The sequence below is a fragment of the Magnolia sinica genome, chromosome 5, assembly GCF_029962835.1.
Source record: "Magnolia sinica isolate HGM2019 chromosome 5, MsV1, whole genome shotgun sequence".
NCBI classification, from domain to species: domain Eukaryota; kingdom Viridiplantae; phylum Streptophyta; class Magnoliopsida; order Magnoliales; family Magnoliaceae; genus Magnolia; species Magnolia sinica.
The window spans coordinates 45,684,377-45,696,273 of NC_080577.1; the positions used below are offsets into that span (position 1 = coordinate 45,684,377).

Here is an 11,897-nt window from a genome sequence, read left to right on the forward strand (position 1 = left end):
CCCACATAAATTTTACATCAAACAGATTTTTAGTGCAATGTTGGTTCTAAGTCATTTTAGAGTCAGATTCATGATCATGTGGGGCCTACATATGGTGAAAGAAAATAACCACCTGGTAGCTCTATGTATGGGCTTTACAAATTATAAGGCAAGCCTCATTGGTTGGGTGAGTACAATTTATGGTGATGGCCTAAACATGGGTACTTGAAGAAACTGTGCAAGGAATATAGTGTGGAATTAGTTTTGGCCCAATCTTGAGTATGTCCCATGATCATAGTGGACCACCTTTCAGTGTCTCATCAGGTGCCCTTGCTTTTACTATATATGTACTTTAAACACTATAAGCTGGGACCAACTAGTTATGCACATGAAATATTTGGTATAGGGCCAAACATAGGCACTTTAATTTTCTGCACATAATTTTCTACACAACCATACCTAGCCCCATTTTGGGATCCATTCCCTGATCATGTGAGGCCTGATTTTTCCCAATTAAAATATTATTTAATTATCCATTAATGTAGGTTAGAGGTTCTAAGTGGTGGCCTACTTAAACCTCCAGCGTGTGGTCCAATACAGAGGTCTAAAGTTGGTACAAAACACAAATAATTAGACAATTTTCAGAAATGGAGTCTGTCACAACTTATGACCCAATTTCCAAACACTTAGGGATCATTCCTGATAAAAAGGGGGGACATCCCAGCTCACAGCTCACTTATATAAGGATTAAACATCTCCTAAAGTAGGACCCTTAACTACAGAGTGTGGGGTCCACTACAAGGTGTCAAAGAGGCCTTCATGCAATACAGTCAAGTACTTAGAAAATTTTCAGCAAACAGAAAATGTAAAGGGAATGAAATAGATCTAATGGCAAGTGGGGCCCACATACTAGCAAACCATAGATAAGAGACACACAAAAATATACATGGGTTTCCAAATTGGATGAACTAATAAAATGCATAAATCATAAGTGATCCCACACCCAAGTGGGTCAATGAGGGGATAATTGTTATGTATAACGTAGATCCAACATATTCATCAAGTAACATATGAAATATATATAGATGAAATCTCTATGATTAGATTCTTTGTTAGAAGATCTAATCCAATGGATGGTTTGGGAACAAGTCATTCAGGCCGTTTATAGGTTTCCAACCATACAAAGTCTTGGATCCATCTGGACCACACATAGAAATTCAAGATTTGTCCTTACAGAGGTATCTATCGGTCCATACTTGTTGTGTGTAGGCCATCTAGGCACATCTTTATTATGAAGATAGTTCATAACCATATAACATGCTTAATATAACTTCATGGTTCATGCCTGTACGCATCATATGTATGCTTGATATGAGGAGTGTTTGATCATAGCATATGTCGTTGGGCTAAGACATTCACGGGACTCCTTATGAGATGGAGTGCCCCACATGATTGCGGGGTACACGCAAGACTGATACATGATTGGATGGTATGACTCATGTATCTCGCGTTTGTGTGACATGACCACTATACGCCCTAGAGATATCAGGGTCGTGGCCTCCACAGGCACATCATGGATGGCCGAATTGGATACTGAAAATATTGGCTCTAGTACTGTGGGCACATAGGATGTCCTTGGGTGAAAGTTTCAGAACTTTTTTGGTACCACGAGATGCTCTAACGTCTAGACTGAGTGGATACACGAGCGCACGAACGCTAAATACCAGTAGGCCGCGTTTTCCATTGTGTCGTGGTCAGTTGGGAGGGGTGTGGCCTTCTCCGCCCGAGTGAGGGAGCTGTAAGCTAGGCTAAGTTTGACCAGCTTACAAATGGTCCTTTATCGACAAGCCGGGTAGGTATTGGCAGACTACTGGTCAGGCGGATAATGTGGTCTCTTCCATTCACTGGGCTGTGCGGCTAAGGAGGTGGCAGTTGGTGTGGAGTGTACTAGACCCCAGTGATATTCTAGAGATGAGCTGTATTTTTATGTGGATTCAAATGAGGACCAGCATGCTTGTGTTGCATTTCACATATGACATTTGGATAGGTAGGCCTTGCATTGCATGGCCTCGGTTTGGTCAACAACATTCATGCCTCACATTGCATGGCCTTGGTATGGCTGATAGCATTCATGCCTTGCATCACATAGCCTTAGTATGACTGATAGTATTCATGGACTTACTAGCACATTTTTGCATTACTCTGATATTGCATACTTGACACTTACCTTACGCACATTCTTACATCACCCTCTAAGCTTTTCGTAAGCTTGACTGTTACGTGCAGGTGACGTTGGATCACAGCAGCATTGAGGAAGGAACGCATGTAGATTATTTTGGAGTTCTTTTGATCATCTTGTATTTCCCTTTCTGCATTGCACTTAAAATTTTGATATAGTAGTTATGTGGTGGTGTTGTTTTATGACTTGGTTATGCTCTATTACAGAAAAAAATTCATATTGAAAATCCTCTTTGTAGGATCCTAGGATCGAAATAAGGCATATGGGTGCCGGGAGCCGAGAATGGGGCACTAAGGATGCCGTTAGCGCCGAATTCGGTGATCGGGAATTCTGGGAGCCCGATTTTCGAGTTTGGGGCGTGACACGACAAGGCAAACAACAGGTTTTACCAATCCCATAAACAATCTGGGAGAATTGTAAAGTTAAGGAGGATTCCATCATCTGACCATGCCCAAGGGATGATGGTGAACAACAGGATTTCCTAAATTCACAATCTCAATACATGAAAAGAACATACTTAAAGCTATCACAGATCTATTATAATTTAAGTCACAACAAACTATTGAAAACCTGAAAGTATTCCTTATAATCAAACTAGAATTAAAGAGAGTTTAATATAAACATGAATCAAAGCAATAGAAACATCCCATCATGCTACAAGCTTCACCTCTTAGCCCTATCTAAGAGGTTTAGCCAACCATAGACATGATTGAACCAGAATCTCTTAATAAAAGCATAAAAACAACTAAGGAAAGGAAGAAAAAAACTCTTGGTAACGGCTTCTCCATGCTTTTGCTCCACTCCTCAAATCCTAAATGATGCTTAGGAGTGCCTTAGGGACCCTTATTTATAGTTTTAGGTCTTAAACTTTCGCATTGAGTGGAAATTTTCAAAAATCATCTTAAACTTACGAAGTCAGCGCAATTTTTACGTAACCCTCAACTAGTCGTGGGCCACCTTCGACCGGTCGTGGGACGTCCTCGACTGATCGAGGACCTCCTTCAACTGGTCGAGTAAGACAAAGAAATAGAAGTTTTACATGCTGGAGTTTAAGTTGAGACACCTTCGACCGGTCGAGCAGAGCCTAGGACTGGTCGTGCGTAGCCTAGACTGGTCGAGCCGAGGACATTACTGGTTGCACGGAAGCCAGGACTAGTCGAGGATCACCGAATTTCACTTCAAAACTCTGATTTTCTTCATTCTTGACTTAGTTTTCTTGAATATTTAGTATGTGCATTCTTCATTCTGGGTTTCATCATATCCAAACTTGGCTTTGGTGATTCTTGAGTGTTAAATCCATGCTTTTAACATCCTTTTCTATCCAAGCTCTTGAATTCTCCTTGCAACACACACTTGATTAAAATAGAACATTATGCATTATCATGTTCATAAAACCAACATGTTCATAAAACCAAGTACTAGATGGGGTCCAATATGCAATATTTGACCCTCAACATTGGCCATTGCTACTCTCCTCTTTGTTAAGTTGGCCATTACCACTTTTCTCTTTGTTGAGTCGGCCGTTGCCACTCTTCTCATTACTTTATTAGCCTTGTGCTATTTACCTTTAAGGCTTGGGCATGTGTCTTAATATTCTAGAACCCCATGATTCAGTTTACACTCTCTATCAATGAAAGTGATATGTTAGAGGTATCACAACTAGTGATTTAAATATTTATCGTGGACATAATACGTTACGGGTAGTGGCCCTCTTGGTCAGCACATAATTCCATGGGTTGGTTGGCATGGTACACAATTGATGTAAGTAAATCGCCATGCGTGTTACATCACTTTTCGGGATTGGATGTCGCAAGTAGTCGCTTCATGAACATATCGTATTGCATAAATCCCCCAACCACATTGTTGTGATGTCTTGAGACGTTCGCATAAATCTATGTTAACGGTGGATACACTGGCGAATATCCGTAGTTATGGGATGGGGGTCGAGTCAGGTTTTCTATGAAATATATTTCACATTGTGATGATTACTATGTATGATGAGCCGCACACACTTTGTTAGGCATACGTGCGCGCACACACACACACACACATATATATATATATTTGTTGCGCATACTGGTACCCCTCGTAGAAGTGGAGTACGAGATGTATTAGAACCCTTATATTACTTTTATGAATCTCTTGAATTATTCTTAATCTTAAAGGATAACTATCATTATGAGTAGGGCATTAACCCTCTCCAACTGTACAGATGATGCAGGTGACGTATAGGTTGAGGATCCAGAAGACCAATCTCCGATAGAAGACTTTACTGAATAGAATAGGAAAATTATTTTACGATTTATTTTATTTATACTTCCGCTATGCAACTCAGATACTGTAATAAGCTCCCATTGTGAGAGCAATTGATAATTTATTTAATGATGGAATGAGAAATGTAGTTAACTTTATTCTTATGAATGATTACCATTACGAATGTAACTAGATGTGATCTGGATAAGAGAAATCTGAAGGCTAGCCCTTAAGACATCCACTTCTTACATTATTAACACCTGATTTCCTCGGGTATGCGTACAAACTCCGGCCATGAAAATTTGGGATGTTACAGTATTCAAGGCAAAGCTGAGTCTCCATATCGGGTATAGGATCTATAAATATTTGATTGAGGTCATGATCCTAAAAACTGATATGATACCCATCATTTGAGACTCAAATGAAGGAATGGAATAGTCATCAGGTTTACCTATAATGCATGATTCACATTATCCTTCATATTTAGTGAAAGAAGAACAATAACAAGAAGAATTACCTTTTCATGTGGTTGGTCAACAACAACCATATTGATGTTACTTATGCAATGATCTTATATTGATTTACCTAGGTGATCTACGATCTTTCTTGTGGAAAAAAAAAACTTCAATCCTAGGCAATCTAAGCCCAATCACTGTTCCTTGTTCATTTTTCTTGACAGAGCTCCCTTTTGATCCATTATCAAGTTTAGATTTATGACAAAAGTGGGTCATGGTCATCAATTTTCTACTTGGAGCAACCACTACCAGTCCTTAAGTAAGTTTAGAATGAATCACAGGGCAGTTGTTTTTATTTGTTATCACCCATTTAGTAACCACCCTCTTTGGAAATGATGTTTCATTTTTTTTAGGGTGGTTATTCATGGGTGTTTTGAATTTTCCAGGCAAACGATCCAGATTTCCTTGATTTACTAATGTTTTGGTTTTCCGATTCAGTTGAGCTACTTGGTTCAATAGTTCCTCCATCTTAGGAGGAGTAGGATATTTTCTCCTCACATTTGATTGGTTTGGCAGATTCCTTGATTTCTGCATCATTTCTCCGATTGGTTTGGATTTACCTATATAGCTCAAAATGGAAATGGAGTGGAACTGTCTAAGTGCAAGACATTCAAATTTGTAGTGCTCCATATCTCCAAAGCATGACAGATTGGAGTTGCCTATTTTTTACTACCAGAAGCAACTGATTTGATAGTCACAAAAGGTGTAGGAGAAGGGATAGATTTATCAGTTTCATAGCCTAAGCATCTACTATCCTTAGAGTTTCTACCCAAGCCTAGAGGTCTTTCTAATTTTTCATTGCTTTGGGTGAACTTATGACTAAGTTCCACTAAGTGATTAGATTTTTCTACATCTAGTCTTAAATTTTTATGTTCAGTATTTAGTTTCTCGATTTCTAATTCTAGATGATCAATTTTTTTGATTAATTTTTCAATCATAAAACCATTATCAGCAACTTCCCTTTCAAGCTTGGCATTCTCAACATAATACTCGTTTATGCTACCAGCCAATTGTGTATTTGTAGCAAATGCTTCATCCAAGTCTAATTATAACTGTTTATTTTCATTGTTAAATGTACCAAGCTTTCTGAGAGCGTTTTTATTGTCGGCAAAGTTGGTCATAGGCTACTTGGATGATATCTCTTTATTTTTCTTCTTCATCTGAGGAAAGTGCCTTTTCGGTTTGTTGTTCATCCAATTCCTCAGCGTCCCCTAGATCAGGGATGATAGTAGTGGTGGAGACCATAAGTATTTTCAATGATTTTTGGTCTCCATCACTTTCAGACTCACTTGAATTAGATTCTAAGTCTTCGGTATCGTCCCATGTGGGTGCCATAGCCTTTTCTTTAGATTTCTTTATAGGACATTCGATGGCTAGGTGCCCATACTTCCAACAATTGTAACATTGGGGCTCATTGGACTTCCTAAATGATTTGCCTATTTGGCACTTGTAGTCCGATGGTTTTCCCTTTTTGTTGTATGGTCTAACATGATTCCTATTGAAGAATTTTTTGAATCTCTTGGCCAAAAGGGTACCTCCTCATCTCCATTATCCTCTTCACTTTCCTCCTCAGTTTCAACTTTGTTTCTAGAGGTCTTGAGGACATGGTGTTTGGATTGTGTGGGATTTTTGAAATCTAATTTGAAGGTTTGTAGGGAACTTATTAATTCTTCTACTTTTAGTTCATCAATGTTCCTACATTCTTTGATAGTGGTGACTTTTGAGTTGAAGCATTACGGTAGGCATCTTAAGATTTTCCTACAAATTTTAAGTATCGGAACCCTCTCTCTAAGTCCCCACATGGAGTAACATATGTTATTTAGCTTAGTATAAAACTCCATGAAAGTCTCATGTTCCTCCATTTTTATATTCTCAAATTGGACTGTTAAGAGCTGTGGCTTTGAATGTTTTACGATGATTGTTCCTTTATGGGTGGTTTCCAATATATCCCATGCTTTGTTAGATGTTTCACACATACATATCTGTTTAAATTCTTCTTGTGAAATAACACAGTAAATCACATTCATAGCCTTAACATCACACATTTTTCTTTGTTTCTCATAATCAGTCCAAAAAGCTCTTAATTTTGGTTGAGATGTGGTAGTGCCATTTTCATTCACAATTTGTTCCATTGGTGGTGTATAACCATTCTCAATAATGTTCCAAACGTCCTAGTCTAAAGATTCTAAGAATATAGTGATTCTAGCTTTCAAATATGCATAGTTTGAACCATCAAAGCTTGGTGGTCTAGAAACCGTTGTTCCCTCTCCTTTAGACATCTTTCTAACTTCAGTTAGGATCTTCCTTTAGGTTAAACCCTTCAAGAGGAACCTGGCTCTAATACCAATTGAAATTGCGGTAAACCGCTGTAGTAGAAGTACGGAGTTCCGTCCAAGTGTACTAGAGGAGGGTGAATAGGACTTTTAAGGCTTTAATCTTACTTAAAAAATTAATGCATTTGGGTCATAAAAAATAAAGAAGGATTAACATAAAACCATTCACCCAAAAAAGTAGAGATAACAAAACATATAAATGTGTTGTGTTGTGTTAAAAAAGTAGTGTGCATGAAGTAAACATATTATAAATCAACATACATGAGAAAAGGCAAGCATCACAAGACACAACAATATATAGTGGTTCGACTACTTACCTACTCCACTCTTGGCGAAAGCACTCTCTCTTAGAGTGTACCAGATTTCACTATCCAATGGTTTTAATTTAAGTTAACCACGAACATTCATAGCCCTACACAAGGACTCTAGATTTATGTCCTACATAAGGATAAAGGTCCTACACAAGAACCTGACGATTTAGGCTACGCAGGCCAAGGTCCTTCACAAGATCCTAGGAATTAGGACACACATGCCAAGGTCCTACATAAGGGCTTAAAAGCCTATACAAGGCATTAGGTCCTACACACAAACACTACATGTATTCTCCCATCAGAGGCCTATAAAAGGTCTTAGCGAGTGTAAAACTCAAACTTTAAATCTCAATTATACACAAGGAAAGGGCTTCAAACTCAATGAACTCTATATACTTACTAATAAGTGAGTGAGCCCCATTGTATCACTTATTGCTGAAGATCTCCTTGTTGATGAAGAGAGTTCAGCTCCCTTGAACCACAACCACTTGTAGATGCTGGAATTGATGGTGCAAGGTTGTTGGGTTCAGGGTTTGGTCTAATCTTCTCTAATGAATGATATGCAATTAAGATCTAGAGAAGATTCCTATAAGCTTAGCATTCAAGGATCCCAACACAATCACTTGCCAATAAGGAGTGTTGTTGGAAGATCAATGAATGTTGGAGTTCATAGGTCAATTTAGGCTAATAAATATGCTAATAAATGCTTGAGCAATTGCTAAGGGTCAAATATTGCATATTATCCCCCATTTATTACTTGATTTTATGAACATGATAATGCTTAATGTTCTATTTTAACCATGTTTATGTTGCAAGGTGAATTTAAGAGCTTGAATTGGAAAGGATGCTAAAAGCATGGATTTAATACTCAAGAATCACCAACCCAAAGGTTGGATCTAAGAAGACCAAAAATGAAGAATTCACATACTAAAGATCTAAGAAAATCAAGTGAAGAATGAAGAGAATTAAAGACTTAAAGTGAAGAAAGTGAAGAAAAAGAACCATAAAAATCACCCTACTTCGACTAGTCTAAGACCTCCTGCGACCAGTCTAAGGGTCCTACTCGACTAGTTGAAGATTCCTTTACTCGAAATCAAGCAACATGAACTTTTAATCTCATGTGATCCTCGACTAATCAAAGACTTTCCTCGATCAGTCGAAGGTGACCCTTGACCAGTTGAAGGTTTTCCTTGACTCGTCTAAGGTTACGCAGACAACACATGAATTACGGAAATTTGAGGTAGTTCCAAGGTCGGTTTGCGGAAATTCAAGGTTAGTTTGGAAGAGGGAGTTGCACAACTATAAATAGGAGTTCCTAGGGTGTTCCTAGCCATCTTCTAGCATTTAAGGAATGGAAGAAAAAAGGTGGAGAAGCCATCGCCAAGAGTTTTTCTTCTTCTTCCTTAGTTTTTTTTTTCATGCTTTTCTTAAGAGATTTTAGTTCAATCATGTTTATGGCTGGTAAAATCTCTTAGCTAGGGCTAAGAGGTGAAGCTTGTAGAGTGATTGGGATGTTTTCTTTGTTTTGATTCATGTTGTGTTGAACTTCTTTGATTATAATTTGATTTTTAAGGAATACTTTCAGTTTTTAATGGTTTGTTGTGACTTAAATTATAATATATCTGCAATAGCTTTGAGTACCTTCTTTTCCTGATATGAGATTGTGAAGTTAGTAAATCCTATTTTTTACCATCGTCCCTTGTGCATGGTTGGGTGATGGAATCTCTTCTAACCTTCACAATTCTTCTATGTTTGGTTATGGGATCGGTATACCCTGTTGTTTGCAATTGTCGCCTGGACATGGTTAGATGATGGAACACTTCCAATCCTCACAACTTTCATCCATTGAGAATTAGGTCAATGGAAGTTCAGATCTGAGTTTATTGATATATCTTCCAATTAGATAGGATAAGACTCCAATTCCAAGTGATTTCCTGAATCAAGCAAGGTAGCATCCTGAGAAGCTATAAGTGGATCCTTGGCACCCTAGTTACCACCTTTGAATTTGTTAGTTTTAATCACTTTAATCACAATTACTCTCTTAATTACTTCAGAATTAGATTCACGTATTCTTCTAGTTTTAGTTCTAGTTACTTTCAGAAATGTATAAGATTAGTCCCTGTGGATTCGACCTCGGTCTCACCGAGATTATTACTTCATCGCAACCCTACACTTGGGGTTGTGAACAAGTTTTTGGTATCGATGTCGGGGATTAACAATTGCATTTTTCTGAGATTAACTAGTTTTGAAATTAGTTTAAGATTAAGGTTTTTCTACTTTCTATTTTTAGGTTAAGGTTTTTTCAGAAAGATTTTAGACACTAACTTAGTTTTCTATTTCTAGGTTTAGAAACTTTCCTAATTTGGTTTTAGAAACTAATTTAGTTTCTAATTCTAGGATAGAAACTTTACTAATTTATTTTTAGCAACTAATTTTGTTTCCTTTTTTCATTTTTAGAAACTAGGTTACTTTCTTAGTTCTTAAAAAAAAAAAACTAATTCACTTTCCTTTTTCTTTTACAGGATCACAATATAGAAACTTCTAATTTGGTAACTTCTTTCTAATTCGCTCTCTTTCTATTTTCAGATTTATATTTCCCTCTTTCTTTTTTAGGTTTAGGTTAGATTTTGAAATTGAGGGCTGAGAGTGTTTCATGCCCAAGTGGGTCCGTGTAAACACTCGATGTCTCTTGAGTGAAGGAGGATTGGTTGAGGGGTTGTCAGTCTATCACAGGATTAGACACCACTCGAGATCCATAGAGTTAACTGAAGTTATGGTTGCCAATCAACTGGCCAATCGACCTCCAAATCCACCTCAACATAGGGTTGAGGAAATCCAGGATGAGAATAAGGTGCATCAAGCACCCCCACCTCATACTTTACGAGATTATTTACAACCGACGGGGGTGAGAACGCCCTCATGCATGGTTTTTTCAGAAAATACGGGATATATGAATATTAAGCCAGGGGTCATCCAACTCCTTCCAAAATTCCATGGACTGGAATATGAAAATCCATATTTATACTTGAAAGAGTTTGATGAGATCATAGCCACTTTATATTTTCCTAACGTGTCTGATGACATGGTCAGGCTGAAACTCTTTCCCTTTTCTTTAAAAGAGAAAGCTAAGACGTGGTTGCATTCGATACGTCCTTGATCTATTGGTAGATGGAACGATATGAAAAGGGAGTTCATAAAGAAAATTTTCCCACACCATAAAACGAACACTCTCAAAAAGTCAATCATGGACTTTGCCCAAAAGGAAAATGAAACATTCTTCCAATGTTGGGAGCGATTTAAGGATCTTGTCAATTCATGCCTACAACACGGTTTTGAAACATGGTGTATTACACACTTTTTCTATGATGGACTGACATCTTCATGCGCCAATTGGTCGAGATAATGGGCAATGAGGAATTTATGAACAAAAATGTCAATGATGTGTAGGATTATATGAACAGACTTGCTGAAAATGCATAATCATAGGACGTCTCCCCAAAATTGAGCATGTTATGAAAGAGGATGATAATATCAATGCTAAAGTGGCTAATCTCATAAGGAAATTCGAGGCCATGAAACTAAAGAAGGATAAGGCTAAGGAAACTGTTTGCGGTATTTGTGCTTGCAACATTCACACAACTGAAAATTGCCCAACAATACCTGGTTTTCAAGAGGTATTGAATGAGCAATCTAATGCTGTGAATAATTACCAAAGGCATTTCAATGGACCCATCTCCAATACATACAATCTTAGTTGGATAAATCATCCAAATTTTAGTTGGAGGAATGGACAAACTCCTACTCCTTAAAGATTCCCTAATCAAATTCCAAATAAAGGGAAACCTCAAGAGGAACCGGTTCAAAATTCCACACAAACTCAGGAGCTTACCCAAGCATTACGAGAACTTATAAAATTTATGCAAGAGATGGATTCACGTTTTATGGTTATAAAGAAGGGGATGCTTCCTGTTCAACCTTTCCCTAATCCTAACCGCAATACGAAATAAGTGATCTAAGCTCTTCAAATCAAATGGATCAAGCTAAGTCTAGCACCACCCTTAAGAGTGGGAAAATAATTGACAAATCTATTCTGATAAGGGCTAAAAAGTCTATCTGATCCCTTACTTAGTCTATGAACAACTGGGTCTGGGTGAATTAAAAGCCACCCAAACCACATTACAACTTACGGATCGCTCAGTTCATGTATCAAGAGGAATAATTGAGGATGTGTTGGTCTAGGTTGACAAATTCTACTACCAAGTAGATT

General features: G+C 37.8%; 1 non-coding gene across 1 annotated transcript; it reads right to left on the minus strand.

Annotated features, from left to right (window-relative positions):
- Positions 1 to 10,856: 10,856 nt before the first annotated feature.
- On the minus strand, positions 10,857 to 10,963 carry LOC131247584 (small nucleolar RNA R71). The gene has a single exon (XR_009171862.1). It is a non-coding gene; the product is annotated as a small nucleolar RNA R71 (small nucleolar RNA).
- Positions 10,964 to 11,897: the final 934 nt, after the last annotated feature.